Source organism: Leuresthes tenuis, unplaced genomic scaffold, assembly GCF_036924035.1.
Source record: "Leuresthes tenuis unplaced genomic scaffold, fLeuTen1.0.hap1 SCAF_1, whole genome shotgun sequence".
Lineage (NCBI taxonomy): Eukaryota > Metazoa > Chordata > Actinopteri > Atheriniformes > Atherinopsidae > Leuresthes > Leuresthes tenuis.
In genome coordinates, this window is record NW_027325355.1 from 798,012 (window position 1) to 813,101 (window position 15,090).

Consider the following 15,090-nt stretch of genomic DNA (forward strand, 5'->3'; position numbering starts at 1 on the left):
TATTACTAAGAAACTGATCTATGTTACTGTCTGATGGATCATTTTGTGATGAATATAAGGTTTTATAGAAGTCCCTAAAAGCATTGTTGATTTCATGGGTGACATTTCTTTTTCAGTCTTTAACAGAAGTGATTGTTGTTTTCTCTTTATTTCTCTTTAGAAAATGGATTTTGGTGTCTGAAATATCCCTCATCAAGGAACTGCTAACTATGAATTCCTTCACTTAAACCAAGTTAAAACTGCTTTGTCCTTCATATTTATCCACGTCTACGCTGGTTTCAATGATAAACTTCTTTATATTACCTTATATGAGAAAGAACCACACTTGTTCTTCTAGAATCCGAAATTCGCTTTCTTTCAAGGAGATAGTGAAGATTTCAGATATTGCCATAAAATGAATTGCTTCACTCAAACCAAGTTAAAACTGCTTTGTCCTTCATATTTGTCAATGTTTAAGATGGTTTCAAACATAAATTTCTTTTTATAATCTTGTATGAGAAAAAAACACATGTTTGAGCAATACACTCCTTATGAGGAGTAATGCACGTTTCAGGATTTTGCTGTAAAATGAAATCCTTCACTTCAACCAAGTTAAAACTGCTTTGTCCTTCTTATTTATCCATGTCTAAGCTGGTTTCGAGTATAAACTTCTTTATATTACCTTATATGAGAAAGAACCACACTTGTTCTTCTAGAATCCGAAATTCGCTTTCTTTCAAGGAGATAGTGAAGATTTCAGATATTGCCATAAAATGAATTGCTTCACTCAAACCAAGTTAAAACTGCTTTGTCCTTCATATTTGTCAATGTTTAAGATGGTTTCAAACATAAATTTCTTTTTATAATCTTGTATGAGAAAAAAACAACACATGTTTGAGCAATACACTCCTTATGAGGAGTAATGCACGTTTCAGGATTTTGCTGTAAAATGAAATCCTTCACTTCAACCAAGTTAAAACTGCTTTGTCCTTCTTATTTATCCATGTCTAAGCTGGTTTCAAGTATAAACTTCTTTATATTACCTTATATGAAAAAGAACCACACGTTCTTCTGGAATCCGAAATTCGCTTTCTTTTAAGGAGATAGTCAAGATTTCAGATATTGCCATAAAATGAATTGCTTCATTCAAACCAAGTTAAAACTGCTTTGTCCTTCATATTTGTCCATGTTTAAGCTGGTTTCAAACATAAACTTCTTTTTATAACCTTGTATGAGAAAGAGCATCCCTTACGGTTGAGCAATACACTCCTTATGAGGAGTTATGCACGATTCAGGATTTTGCTGTAAAATGAATTCCTTCACTTCAACCAAGTTAAAACTGCTTTGTCCTTCTTATTTATCCATGTCTAAGCTGGTTTCAAGTATAAACTTCTTTATATTACCTTATATGAGAAAGAACCACACTTGTTCTTCTGGAATCCGAAATTCGCTTTCTTTTAAGTAGATAGTCAAGATTTCAGATATTGCCATAAAATTAATTGCTTCACTCAAACCAAGTTAAAACTGCTTTGTCCTTCATATTTGTCCATGTTTAAGCTGGTTTCAAACATAAACTTCTTTGTATAACCTTGTATGAGAAAGAACCACACTTATGGTTGAGCAATACGCTCTTTATGAGGATTTAGCTGTAAAATGAATTCCTTCACTTTTTTCCCTTGTTCTGTTCAGCATTATGGCAGCAGAATTGTGAATACCTTTTATGCCAAACTGATTTGCTTTGCCAAGGGAAGTTTTATAAATGTAAAGCTCCCCTTGATGCCCATTTATTTATTTCTTGTTATATATAACATGTAATGGAACTGAACCGGACCGGGGGGAAAGGAAAGAAGAGGAAACAGAACAAAAAAAGAAACAAAAACCAGACAACCAGCTGCTACACCTGTAAAAAAACAAAACAGACAATAATCCATGGTCTCTGTTGCGAATCCAGCCTTTGCGCCACCAGGAGCACCTGAAAGCAGACAAGCAGAGAACAAACAACAACAAGCACAAGTAGTGGCAATCGCATACAACACAACTGTGGATATAGATGACCTGAGGCGACATGGTAATACATCAACTGCTACTGGACTAATGAATGTGTGTTGTGTGTGTGTGTGTGGGGGGAACATGCAACACCCATGGCACAGGACCTACATGATAACCGTGCTTAGTTATGAGTGCCACAATCCACAGCCCCCCCCAAGCAATCAGAAGCAGGCAGAGAGGCCCACAAGACCCAGGCCACCAGCAGCCCCCACGGAGCACAGAACCCAGGATGCCCACCGCAGGGACAACCACGCATCCACCCAGTAGACAGCAGTGGAAGCCCCCGGACAGAGCCCCCATAAGCATAGGGCAGAGGCCCCCCGGGAGCCAGGGACAACAGCCCACCGACCCCACCAGGCCACGGACCCGGGCCCCAGGAACCCAAAACGCCCCAAAACCCCCCGGCAGAGGCCCCACCCAATACCCGGGAGGGCCAAGCACCACAGACAGCCACGCAGTGGGTCAAGCGCCTGCCCCAGCTTCCCTGGCCAAGTTACTGGGAGTCACGACGTGCCCACAGGTGGGTGAAGTTGCGAGCAGTGGGGAGAGGCAACGCCGCCCCCCTATTGGGAGAAGCACAGGCAGGCTAGGCGATGGCAAGTCCCAGACCCAGGCCCAATCATCACCACACACACTTTGACGTCCCATACATCCACACATCCACACGTCCTCCCTCCCTTGACTCCGCTGGGGTGTAGCGCAGCGGGCACACAGCGTGCTGTGTACAGGAGCCAAAAGGGAGAGGGGTATGGGGATATACACCGGGGGACTGGCTGCAATATGCACCCCCACTACCTGGGACCCAACACAGGGCAGGAGGGCCTGATGTCCACCAGGCTCGGGGCCTGCAGCGACTGTATCCCCAGAAGGTACGCACCCAACCCCACCCCACTCAACCCAACCCCACCCCACTCCGGAGGACCTCTACAAACAAACAAACAAACAACAACAAACAAACCACCCGGTCACACCAGACGCAGCAGCCCGGGCCTGAGATCCACCATCACCCAGGCCACCCCCCCAACAGGGGAAAAGCACAACGCCCACCGCACGCCCCAACACCCTAAAGAAAACAACCACCTGCGGACACCCTGGAGGTCCCAGAGCAACAAGCCTGGCACCAGGACCTGCACCAACCCACCCATACTCCATGAAGCCCTTCAACATATGCCTAGTAACAAAGCCCCGGGTGGCCACCAGATGGTTTTCCAGCAGAGTTCTACAAAGAATTTTGGACTGTTTTGGCACCTGCATTTCACAAAATGGTATTACAAGTTAAGCAGAATGGCAGATTATCCCCACACATGAACTCTGCTAACATTATCCTGCTACAGAAACTAGGAAAAGACCCCATACTTCCATCCAGCTACCGCCCAATAACTCTAATAAATGCAGACCTCAAAATAATTTGTAAAGCCCTCGCCAAAAGAATAGAAAAAATAACTGCACTTATAATACATCCTGACTAGACAGGTTTCATAAAGGGTAGACACTCATCCACTAACACTCACAGGCTAATTAATCTCATAGACGATTCTACCATCGACAACCTGGAAACCACAATAGTCTCTCTAGATGCAGAAAAAGCATTTGATCGAGTGAACTGGAAATTTTTATTCGCAGCATTAAAAAAATTCGGGTTTGGGTCACACTTCATCAACTGGATAAGGATATTATATAGCTCCTCAAATGCAAGTGTCGGGACAAATGATCAAACTTCTCCAAGCTTCAGTCTGCAGAGAGGTACAAGACAGGGTTGCCCACTTTCTCCATCACTTTTTGCTATTTTCATCGAACCTTTAGCAGCTGCTAACAGACAAGATAGAAATATTAAAGGCATCCAACCCCAAAATAATTGAGCATAAAATAAGTCTTTATGCTGATGATGTATTACTTTTCCTCCACAACTCACAGACGTCTCTCACTCACACGATCACACTCATAAATAAATTCTCAGCACTTTCTGACTACTCTATCAATTGGTCTAAGACCACAGTTCTGCCCATTAACTGTAGGGTCCAGAATATACATGCAATCACTTTACAGTCAGGAAATATTAGATATTTAGGCATAAACATTTCCTCCAGGCTCTCAGAGCTAACAAAGCTAAATTATGTGCAATTATTAAAGACAGTAGAGGACGATCTCTCTTGTTGGAAGTTCTTAGCTATATCACTTATGGGGAGAGTTACAACCATTAAAATGATGATACTACCAAAAGTTAACTATTTGTTCTCAATGATCCCCATAAAACCACCTGCTACTTGGTTTAAGTCACTAGATTCATGCATCTCCAAATTTCTGTGGAAAAACAAACCACCACGTATTAGTTTAAAAACGCTACAGAAAACCAAGGAAAGTGGTGGATTAGATTTACCTCATTTTCAGCGCTATTCCTTAGCCAATAGGTTACAGTATATATCAAAATGGTTTAAACCTAGCCCAATAGATGAACCATGGATAAATATAGAACAAGCATTGTGTGATAATCTGGAAATCTCTGACCTGCCACTTATTAGTCAAAACGTAAAAAAATCACAAATGTTTTAAAAGCATTAACATCAGCACCTCTCTGACAGCCTGGTGGGAATTTCTAAAAATAACAAAGTCTTCACTTGTCCCGTGTAAGCTTACACCCATCTGGAACAATCCTGACATCCTGCAAAACAAAAAAATGCTAAACTTTACTCTGTGGAAGATCAAAGGAATCAAACATCTGGAACATATAATCCAAAATGGAAATTTTATTTCATTTGATGAGCTCATATCACAACATGAGATAGGCAGCAATAAATTCCTAGAATATCAACAACTTAAGTCTATAATAAGAAAGAAATATATCCTCCACCAACCAGACTTACAACTCCCGATTAGGGTAGCAGAATTTCTAAGCATCTGCACCCCAAAACTACTATCAAAAATATATAAAGTATTGTGAGGGAGAAAGTGGGCAACCCGGTCTTGTACCTCTCTGCAGACTGAAGCTTGGAGAAGTTTGATCATTTGTCCTGACACTTGCATTTGGGGAGCTATATAATATCCTTATCCAGTTGATGAAGTGTGACCCAAACCCGAACTGGTAGAACTGGGAGCACGGCCCTCTGGGCAGCCTACATACCCAAAGAGCCCCGCCCACCAGATGCAACTCAGTGCAACCACCCCGCAAGACCTAATGTGTATGTGTGTGTTTGATAAGTAGTGATGTCTAAGGTGTAATTAAAACAGGGGTGGGGAACTGCAGAGTGCAGCCAAGGGGACCGCCTACGTGGCCCCATCCACTACACCCCACAGAACACACACGCCCCCAAAACCCTTCATGTGTGAGTGTGTGCTGTGTAAAGGAGCCAAAAGGGAGAGGGGTATGGGGATATACACTGGGAGAGCTAGTCTCCCCCAGAGAGGGCAGCCAGGGACTGGCTGCAATAGGCACCCGCTACCTCGGACCCAACACATCAAGACATCAAGAGGGCCTGATGTCCACCAGGCTCGGGGCTTGCAGCGACCATATTCCGGGAGCTACTGTACCCCCAGAAAGTACCCACCCCGTCCAACCCCACTCAACCCAACCCCATCCCAGCCCGGAGGACCTCTACAAAAAAACAAACAAACAACAACAAACAAACCACCCGGTCACACCAGACGCAGCAGCCCGGGCCTGAGACCCACCATCACCCAGGCCCCCCCCTCAACAGGGGAAAAGCACCCCCCCCCACCGCACGCCCCAACACCCTAAAGAAAACAACCACCTGCGGACACCCTGGAGGTCCCAGAGCAACAAGCCTGGCACCAGGACCTGCACCAACCCACCCATACTGTGGCATGTCCAGGGCAACCCAGCCACCAGGGCCCAGGCCCAGCACCACCACCCACGCCAGAGCGGCCCAGCCACCCGGTACAGAGCCAGCAGCCACCACCCCAAGGCCCCTAAGGGACCCCGCCCCACACAGCAAGACAGCCCCACCCACAAGCCCCCAAAACTGCCCTCCAAGCCCGACACACAGTCCCCCCCAGCAATGACCAACCCGGTCCCCACGACCCGAGAGACCACCAGATGCCCAAAGCCACACAGCCCCCCCCCAGCACACACCCAACCGCCCAGAGCGACGGGACAGCAACCCACCACCACCACTATGTGATAAAGCTAATCAGCGGGGACCAGAGAGAATGAAATTCAGCCAATTGATGTTTTGAGGAGGCAGACATTGTTTCCATGCTAATATGATCTAAAATAACATTTCTAAACTGCTTAATACACAGACTGTTTTTCGCTTTCCAGTTCATGAGAATAGTTTATTTTGCGATACATAACACTGCGAGGACCATGCAAACAAGCAGAGAAAAAACAAACACACAAACAAACAAAAACAAGCACAAGTAGTGGCAATCGCATACATCACAACTGTGCATATAGATGACCTGAGGCGACATGGTAATACATCAACTGCTACTGGACTAATGAATGTGTATTGTGTGTGTGTGTGTGAGAACATGCAACACCCATGGCACAGGACCTACATGATAACCGTTCTTACTTATGAGTGTATAAGTGTACACGGCCACAATCCACAGCCCCCCCAAGCAATCAGAAACAGGCAGAGAGGCCCACAAGACCCAGGCCACCAGCAGCCCCCACGGAGCACAGAACCCAGGATGCCCACCACAGGGACAACCACGCATCCACCCAGAAGACAGCAGTGGAAGCCCCCGGACAGAGCCCCCATAAGCATAGGGCAGAGGCGCCCGGGAGCCAGGGGCAACAGCCCACCGACCCCACCAGGCCCCAGCCGCCCAGACATGGGCCGTGCACCGGACCCGGCCCCAGGAGCCCGAGCGCCCCAAAACCCCCCGGCAGAGGCCCCACCCAATACCCGGGAGGGCCAAGCGCCCCAGACAGCCACGCAGTGGGTCAGCGCCTGCCCCAGTGCCCCTGGCCAAGAGCCCTGGCAGTCAAGACGTGCCCACAGGTGGGTGAAGTCGCGAGGAGTGGGGAGAGGCAACGCCGCCCCCCCATTGGGAGAAGCACAGGCAGGCCAGGCGACAGCAAGTCCCAGACCCAGGCCCAATCATCACCACACACACTTTCACGTCCCATACATCCACACATCCACACGTCATCCCTCCCTTGACTCCGCTGGGGTCTAGCACAGTGGGCACACCATGGGGCCAGCAGCCCCCCAGCCACCACAGACCCTGAACCAGCAGAATAATTAATTCCTCCTGGCCACTCCTTCCCGAGCAGCAACCAGGAAGCAGGGGTGTGAGAAGACCCCTCCCCTCACCCTTCTGGCTCTTCAATATTTTCTAATAGTGAGCGATTAAAATTGAGGGGCAGCCAACCTTGTAGAACTGGGAGCGCGGCCCTCTGGGCAGCCTACATACCCAAAGAGCCCCGTCCACCAGATGCCACTCAGTGCAACCACCCCCCAAGACCTAATGTGTGTGTGTGTGTGTGTTTGATAAGTAGTGATGTCTAAGGTGTAATTAAAACAGGGGCGGGGAACTGCAGAGTGCAGCCAAGGGGACCACCTACGTGGCCCCATCCAATACACCCCACAGAACACACACGCCCCCAAAACTCTTCATGTGTGAGTGTGTGCTGTGTACAGGAGCCAAAAGGGAGAGGGGTATGGGGATATACACTGGGAGAGCTAGTCTCCCCCAGAGAGGGCAGCCAGGGACTGGCTGCAATAGGCACCCGCTACCTCGGACCCAACACATCAAGACATCAAGAGGGCCTGATGTCCACCAGGCTCGGGGCTTGCAGCGACCATATTCCGGGAGCTACTGTACCCCCAGAAAGTACCCACCCCGTCCAACCCCACTCAACCCAACCCCATCCCAGCCCGGAGGACCTCTACAAAAAAACAAACAAACAACAACAAACAAACCACCCGGTCACACCAGACGCAGCAGCCCGGGCCTGAGACCCACCATCACCCAGGCCCCCCCCTCAACAGGGGAAAAGCACCCCCCCCACCGCACGCCCCAACACCCTAAAGAAAACAACCACCTGCGGACACCCTGGAGGTCCCAGAGCAACAAGCCTGGCACCAGGACCTGCACCAACCCACCCATACTGTGGCATGTCCAGGGCAACCCAGCCACCAGGGCCCAGGCCCAGCACCACCACCCACGCCAGAGCGGCCCAGCCACCCGGTACAGAGCCAGCAGCCACCACCCCAAGGCCCCTAAGGGACCCCGCCCCACACAGCAAGACAGCCCCACCCGCAAGCCCCCAAAACTGCCCTCCAAGCCCGACACACAGTCCCCCCCAGCAATGACCAACCCGGTCCCCACGACCCGAGAGACCACCAGATGCCCAAAGCCACACAGCCCCCCCCCCAGCACACACCCAACCGCCCAGAGCGACGGGACAGCAACCCACCACCACCACTATGTGATAAAGCTAATCAGCGGGGACCAGAGAGAATGAAATTCAGCCAATTGATGTTTTGAGGAGGCAGACATTGTTTCCATGCTAATATGATCTAAAATAACATTTCTAAACTGCTTAATACACAGACTGTTTTTCGCTTTCCAGTTCATGAGAATAGTTTTCTTTGCGATACATAACACTGCGAGGACCATGCAAACAAGCAGAGAAAAAACAAACACACAAACAAACAAAAACAAGCACAAGTAGTGGCAATCGCATACATCACAACTGTGCATATAGATGACCTGAGGCGACATGGTAATACATCAACTGCTACTGGACTAATGAATGTGTATTGTGTGTGTGTGTGTGAGAACATGCAACACCCATGGCACAGGACCTACATGATAACCGTTCTTACTTATGAGTGTATAAGTGTACACGGCCACAATCCACAGCCCCCCCAAGCAATCAGAAACAGGCAGAGAGGCCCACAAGACCCAGGCCACCAGCAGCCCCCACGGAGCACAGAACCCAGGATGCCCACCGCAGGGACAACCATGCATCCACCCAGAAGACAGCAGTGGAAGCCCCCGGACAGAGCCCCCATAAGCATAGGGCAGAGGCGCCCGGGAGCCAGGGGCAACAGCCCACCGACCCCACCAGGCCCCAGCCGCCCAGACATGGGCCGTGCACCGGACCCGGCCCCAGGAGCCCGAGCGCCCCAAAACCCCCCGGCAGAGGCCCCACCCTATACCCGGGAGGGCCAAGCGCCCCAGACAGCCACGCAGTGGGTCAGCGCCTGTCCCAGTGCCCCTGGCCAAGAGCCCTGGCAGTCAAGACGTGCCCACAGGTGGGTGAAGTCGCGAGGAGTGGGGAGAGGCAACGCCGCCCCCCCATTGGGAGAAGCACAGGCAGGCCAGGCGACAGCAAGTCCCAGACCCAGGCCCAATCATCACCACACACACTTTCACGTCCCATACATCCACACGTCATCCCTCCCTTGACTCCGCTGGGGTCTAGCACAGTGGGCACACCATGGGGCCAGCAGCCCCCCAGCCACCACAGACCCTGAACCAGCAGAATAATTAATTCCTCCTGGCCACTCCTTCCCGAGCAGCAACCAGGAAGCAGGGGTGTGAGAAGACCCCTCCCCTCACCCTTCTGGCTCTTCAATATTTTCTAATAGTGAGCGATTAAAATTGAGGGGCAGCCAACCTTGTAGAACTGGGAGCGCGGCCCTCTGGGCAGCCTACATACCCAAAGAGCCCCGTCCACCAGATGCCACTCAGTGCAACCACCCCCCAAGACCTAATGTGTGTGTGTGTGTGTGTTTGATAAGTAGTGATGTCTAAGGTGTAATTAAAACAGGGGTGGGGAACTGCAGAGTGCAGCCAAGGGGACCGCCTACGTGGCCCCATCCACTACACCCCACAGAACACACACGCCCCCAAAACCCTTCATGTGTGAGTGTGTGCTGTGTACAGGAGCCAAAAGGGAGAGGGGTATGGGGATATACACCGGGAGAGCTAGTCTCCCCCAGAGAGGGCAGCCAGGGACTGGCTGCAATAGGCACCCCGCTACCTCGGACCCAACACATCAGGACATCAAGAGGGCCTGATGTCCACCAGGCTCGGGCCTTGCAGCGACCATATTCCGGGAGCTACTGTACCCCCAGAAAGTACCCACCCCGTCCAACCCCACTCAACCAACCCCATCCCACCCCGGAGGACCTCTACAAAAAAACAAACAAACAACAACAAACAAACCACCCGGTCACACCAGACGCAGCAGCCCGGGCCTGAGACCCACCATCACCCAGGCCCCCCCCTCAACAGGGGAAAAGGACCCCCCCCCCCCCCACCGCACGCCCCAACACCCTAAAGAAAACAACCACCTGCGGATACCCTGGAGGTCCCAGAGCAACAAGCCTGGCACCAGGACCTGCACCAACCCACCCATACTGTGGCATGCCCAGGGCAACCCAGCCCCCCCGGGCGCAAGGCAGCGCCCAGCCACCAGGGCCCAGGCCCAGCACCACCACCCACGCCAGAGCGGCCCAGCCACCCGGTACAGAGCCAGCAGCCACCACCCCAAGGCCCCTAAGGGACCCCGCCCCACACAGCAAGACAGCCCCACCCGCAAGCCCCCAAAACTGCCCTCCAAGCCCGACACACAGTCCCCCCCAGCAATGACCAACCCGGTCCCCACGACCCGAGAGACCACCAGACACCCAAAGCCACACAGCCCCCCCCCCCAGCACACACCCAACCGCCCAGAGCGACGGGACAGCAACCCACCACCACCACTATGTGATAAAGCTAATCAGCGGGGACCAGAGAGAATGAAATTCAACCAATTGATGTTTTGAGGAGGCAGACATTGTTTCCATGCTAATATGATCTAAAATAACATTTCTAAACTGCTTAATACACAGACTGTTTTTCGCTTTCCAGTTCATGAGAATAGTTTTCTTTGCGATACATAACACTGCGAGGACCATGCAAACAAGCAGAGAAAAAACAAACACACAAACAAACAAAAACAAGCACAAGTAGTGGCAATCGCATACAACACAACTGTGCATATAGATGACCTGAGGCGACATGGTAATACATCAACTGCTACTGGACTAATGAATGTGTATTGTGTGTGTGTGTGTGAGAACATGCAACACCCATGGCACAGGACCTACATGATAACCGTTCTTACTTATGAGTGTATAAGTGTACACGGCCACAATCCACAGCCCCCCCAAGCAATCAGAAACAGGCAGAGAGGCCCACAAGACCCAGGCCACCAGCAGCCCCCACGGAGCACAGAACCCAGGATGCCCACCACAGGGACAACCACGCATCCACCCAGAAGACAGCAGTGGAAGCCCCCGGACAGAGCCCCCATAAGCATAGGGCAGAGGCGCCCGGGAGCCAGGGGCAACAGCCCACCGACCCCACCAGGCCCCAGCCGCCCAGACATGGGCCGTGCACCGGACCCGGCCCCAGGAGCCCGAGCGCCCCAAAACCCCCCGGCAGAGGCCCCACCCAATACCCGGGAGGGCCAAGCGCCCCAGACAGCCACGCAGTGGGTCAGCGCCTGCCCCAGTGCCCCTGGCCAAGAGCCCTGGCAGTCAAGACGTGCCCACAGGTGGGTGAAGTCGCGAGGAGTGGGGAGAGGCAACGCCGCCCCCCCATTGGGAGAAGCACAGGCAGGCCAGGCGACAGCAAGTCCCAGACCCAGGCCCAATCATCACCACACACACTTTCACGTCCCATACATCCACACATCCACACGTCATCCCTCCCTTGACTCCGCTGGGGTCTAGCACAGTGGGCACACCATGGGGCCAGCAGCCCCCCAGCCACCACAGACCCTGAACCAGCAGAATAATTAATTCCTCCTGGCCACTCCTTCCCGAGCAGCAACCAGGAAGCAGGGGTGTGAGAAGACCCCTCCCCTCACCCTTCTGGCTCTTCAATATTTTCTAATAGTGAGCGATTAAAATTGAGGGGCAGCCAACCTTGTAGAACTGGGAGCGCGGCCCTCTGGGCAGCCTACATACCCAAAGAGCCCCGTCCACCAGATGCCACTCAGTGCAACCACCCCCCAAGACCTAATGTGTGTGTGTGTGTGTGTTTGATAAGTAGTGATGTCTAAGGTGTAATTAAAACAGGGGCGGGGAACTGCAGAGTGCAGCCAAGGGGACCACCTACGTGGCCCCATCCAATACACCCCACAGAACACACACGCCCCCAAAACTCTTCATGTGTGAGTGTGTGCTGTGTACAGGAGCCAAAAGGGAGAGGGGTATGGGGATATACACTGGGAGAGCTAGTCTCCCCCAGAGAGGGCAGCCAGGGACTGGCTGCAATAGGCACCCGCTACCTCGGACCCAACACATCAAGACATCAAGAGGGCCTGATGTCCACCAGGCTCGGGGCTTGCAGCGACCATATTCCGGGAGCTACTGTACCCCCAGAAAGTACCCACCCCGTCCAACCCCACTCAACCCAACCCCATCCCACCCCGGAGGACCTCTACAAAAAAACAAACAAACAACAACAAACAAACCACCCGGTCACACCAGACGCAGCAGCCCGGGCCTGAGACCCACCATCACCCAGGCCCCCCCCTCAACAGGGGAAAAGCACCCCCCCCACCGCACGCCCCAACACCCTAAAGAAAACAACCACCTGCGGACACCCTGGAGGTCCCAGAGCAACAAGCCTGGCACCAGGACCTGCACCAACCCACCCATACTGTGGCATGTCCAGGGCAACCCAGCCACCAGGGCCCAGGCCCAGCACCACCACCCACGCCAGAGCGGCCCAGCCACCCGGTACAGAGCCAGCAGCCACCACCCCAAGGCCCCTAAGGGACCCCGCCCCACACAGCAAGACAGCCCCACCCGCAAGCCCCCAAAACTGCCCTCCAAGCCCGACACACAGTCCCCCCCAGCAATGACCAACCCGGTCCCCACGACCCGAGAGACCACCAGATGCCCAAAGCCACACAGCCCCCCCCCCAGCACACACCCAACCGCCCAGAGCGACGGGACAGCAACCCACCACCACCACTATGTGATAAAGCTAATCAGCGGGGACCAGAGAGAATGAAATTCAGCCAATTGATGTTTTGAGGAGGCAGACATTGTTTCCATGCTAATATGATCTAAAATAACATTTCTAAACTGCTTAATACACAGACTGTTTTTCGCTTTCCAGTTCATGAGAATAGTTTTCTTTGCGATACATAACACTGCGAGGACCATGCAAACAAGCAGAGAAAAAACAAACACACAAACAAACAAAAACAAGCACAAGTAGTGGCAATCGCATACATCACAACTGTGCATATAGATGACCTGAGGCGACATGGTAATACATCAACTGCTACTGGACTAATGAATGTGTATTGTGTGTGTGTGTGTGAGAACATGCAACACCCATGGCACAGGACCTACATGATAACCGTTCTTACTTATGAGTGTATAAGTGTACACGGCCACAATCCACAGCCCCCCCAAGCAATCAGAAACAGGCAGAGAGGCCCACAAGACCCAGGCCACCAGCAGCCCCCACGGAGCACAGAACCCAGGATGCCCACCGCAGGGACAACCATGCATCCACCCAGAAGACAGCAGTGGAAGCCCCCGGACAGAGCCCCCATAAGCATAGGGCAGAGGCGCCCGGGAGCCAGGGGCAACAGCCCACCGACCCCACCAGGCCCCAGCCGCCCAGACATGGGCCGTGCACCGGACCCGGCCCCAGGAGCCCGAGCGCCCCAAAACCCCCCGGCAGAGGCCCCACCCTATACCCGGGAGGGCCAAGCGCCCCAGACAGCCACGCAGTGGGTCAGCGCCTGTCCCAGTGCCCCTGGCCAAGAGCCCTGGCAGTCAAGACGTGCCCACAGGTGGGTGAAGTCGCGAGGAGTGGGGAGAGGCAACGCCGCCCCCCCATTGGGAGAAGCACAGGCAGGCCAGGCGACAGCAAGTCCCAGACCCAGGCCCAATCATCACCACACACACTTTCACGTCCCATACATCCACACGTCATCCCTCCCTTGACTCCGCTGGGGTCTAGCACAGTGGGCACACCATGGGGCCAGCAGCCCCCCAGCCACCACAGACCCTGAACCAGCAGAATAATTAATTCCTCCTGGCCACTCCTTCCCGAGCAGCAACCAGGAAGCAGGGGTGTGAGAAGACCCCTCCCCTCACCCTTCTGGCTCTTCAATATTTTCTAATAGTGAGCGATTAAAATTGAGGGGCAGCCAACCTTGTAGAACTGGGAGCGCGGCCCTCTGGGCAGCCTACATACCCAAAGAGCCCCGTCCACCAGATGCCACTCAGTGCAACCACCCCCCAAGACCTAATGTGTGTGTGTGTGTGTGTTTGATAAGTAGTGATGTCTAAGGTGTAATTAAAACAGGGGTGGGGAACTGCAGAGTGCAGCCAAGGGGACCGCCTACGTGGCCCCATCCACTACACCCCACAGAACACACACGCCCCCAAAACCCTTCATGTGTGAGTGTGTGCTGTGTACAGGAGCCAAAAGGGAGAGGGGTATGGGGATATACACCGGGAGAGCTAGTCTCCCCCAGAGAGGGCAGCCAGGGACTGGCTGCAATAGGCACCCCGCTACCTCGGACCCAACACATCAGGACATCAAGAGGGCCTGATGTCCACCAGGCTCGGGCCTTGCAGCGACCATATTCCGGGAGCTACTGTACCCCCAGAAAGTACCCACCCCGTCCAACCCCACTCAACCAACCCCATCCCACCCCGGAGGACCTCTACAAAAAAACAAACAAACAACAACAAACAAACCACCCGGTCACACCAGACGCAGCAGCCCGGGCCTGAGACCCACCATCACCCAGGCCCCCCCCTCAACAGGGGAAAAGGACCCCCCCCCCCCCACCGCACGCCCCAACACCCTAAAGAAAACAACCACCTGCGGATACCCTGGAGGTCCCAGAGCAACAAGCCTGGCACCAGGACCTGCACCAACCCACCCATACTGTGGCATGCCCAGGGCAACCCAGCCCCCCCGGGCGCAAGGCAGCGCCCAGCCACCAGGGCCCAGGCCCAGCACCACCACCCACGCCAGAGCGGCCCAGCCACCCGGTACAGAGCCAGCAGCCACCACCCCAAGGCCCCTAAGGGACCCCGCCCCACACAGCAAGAC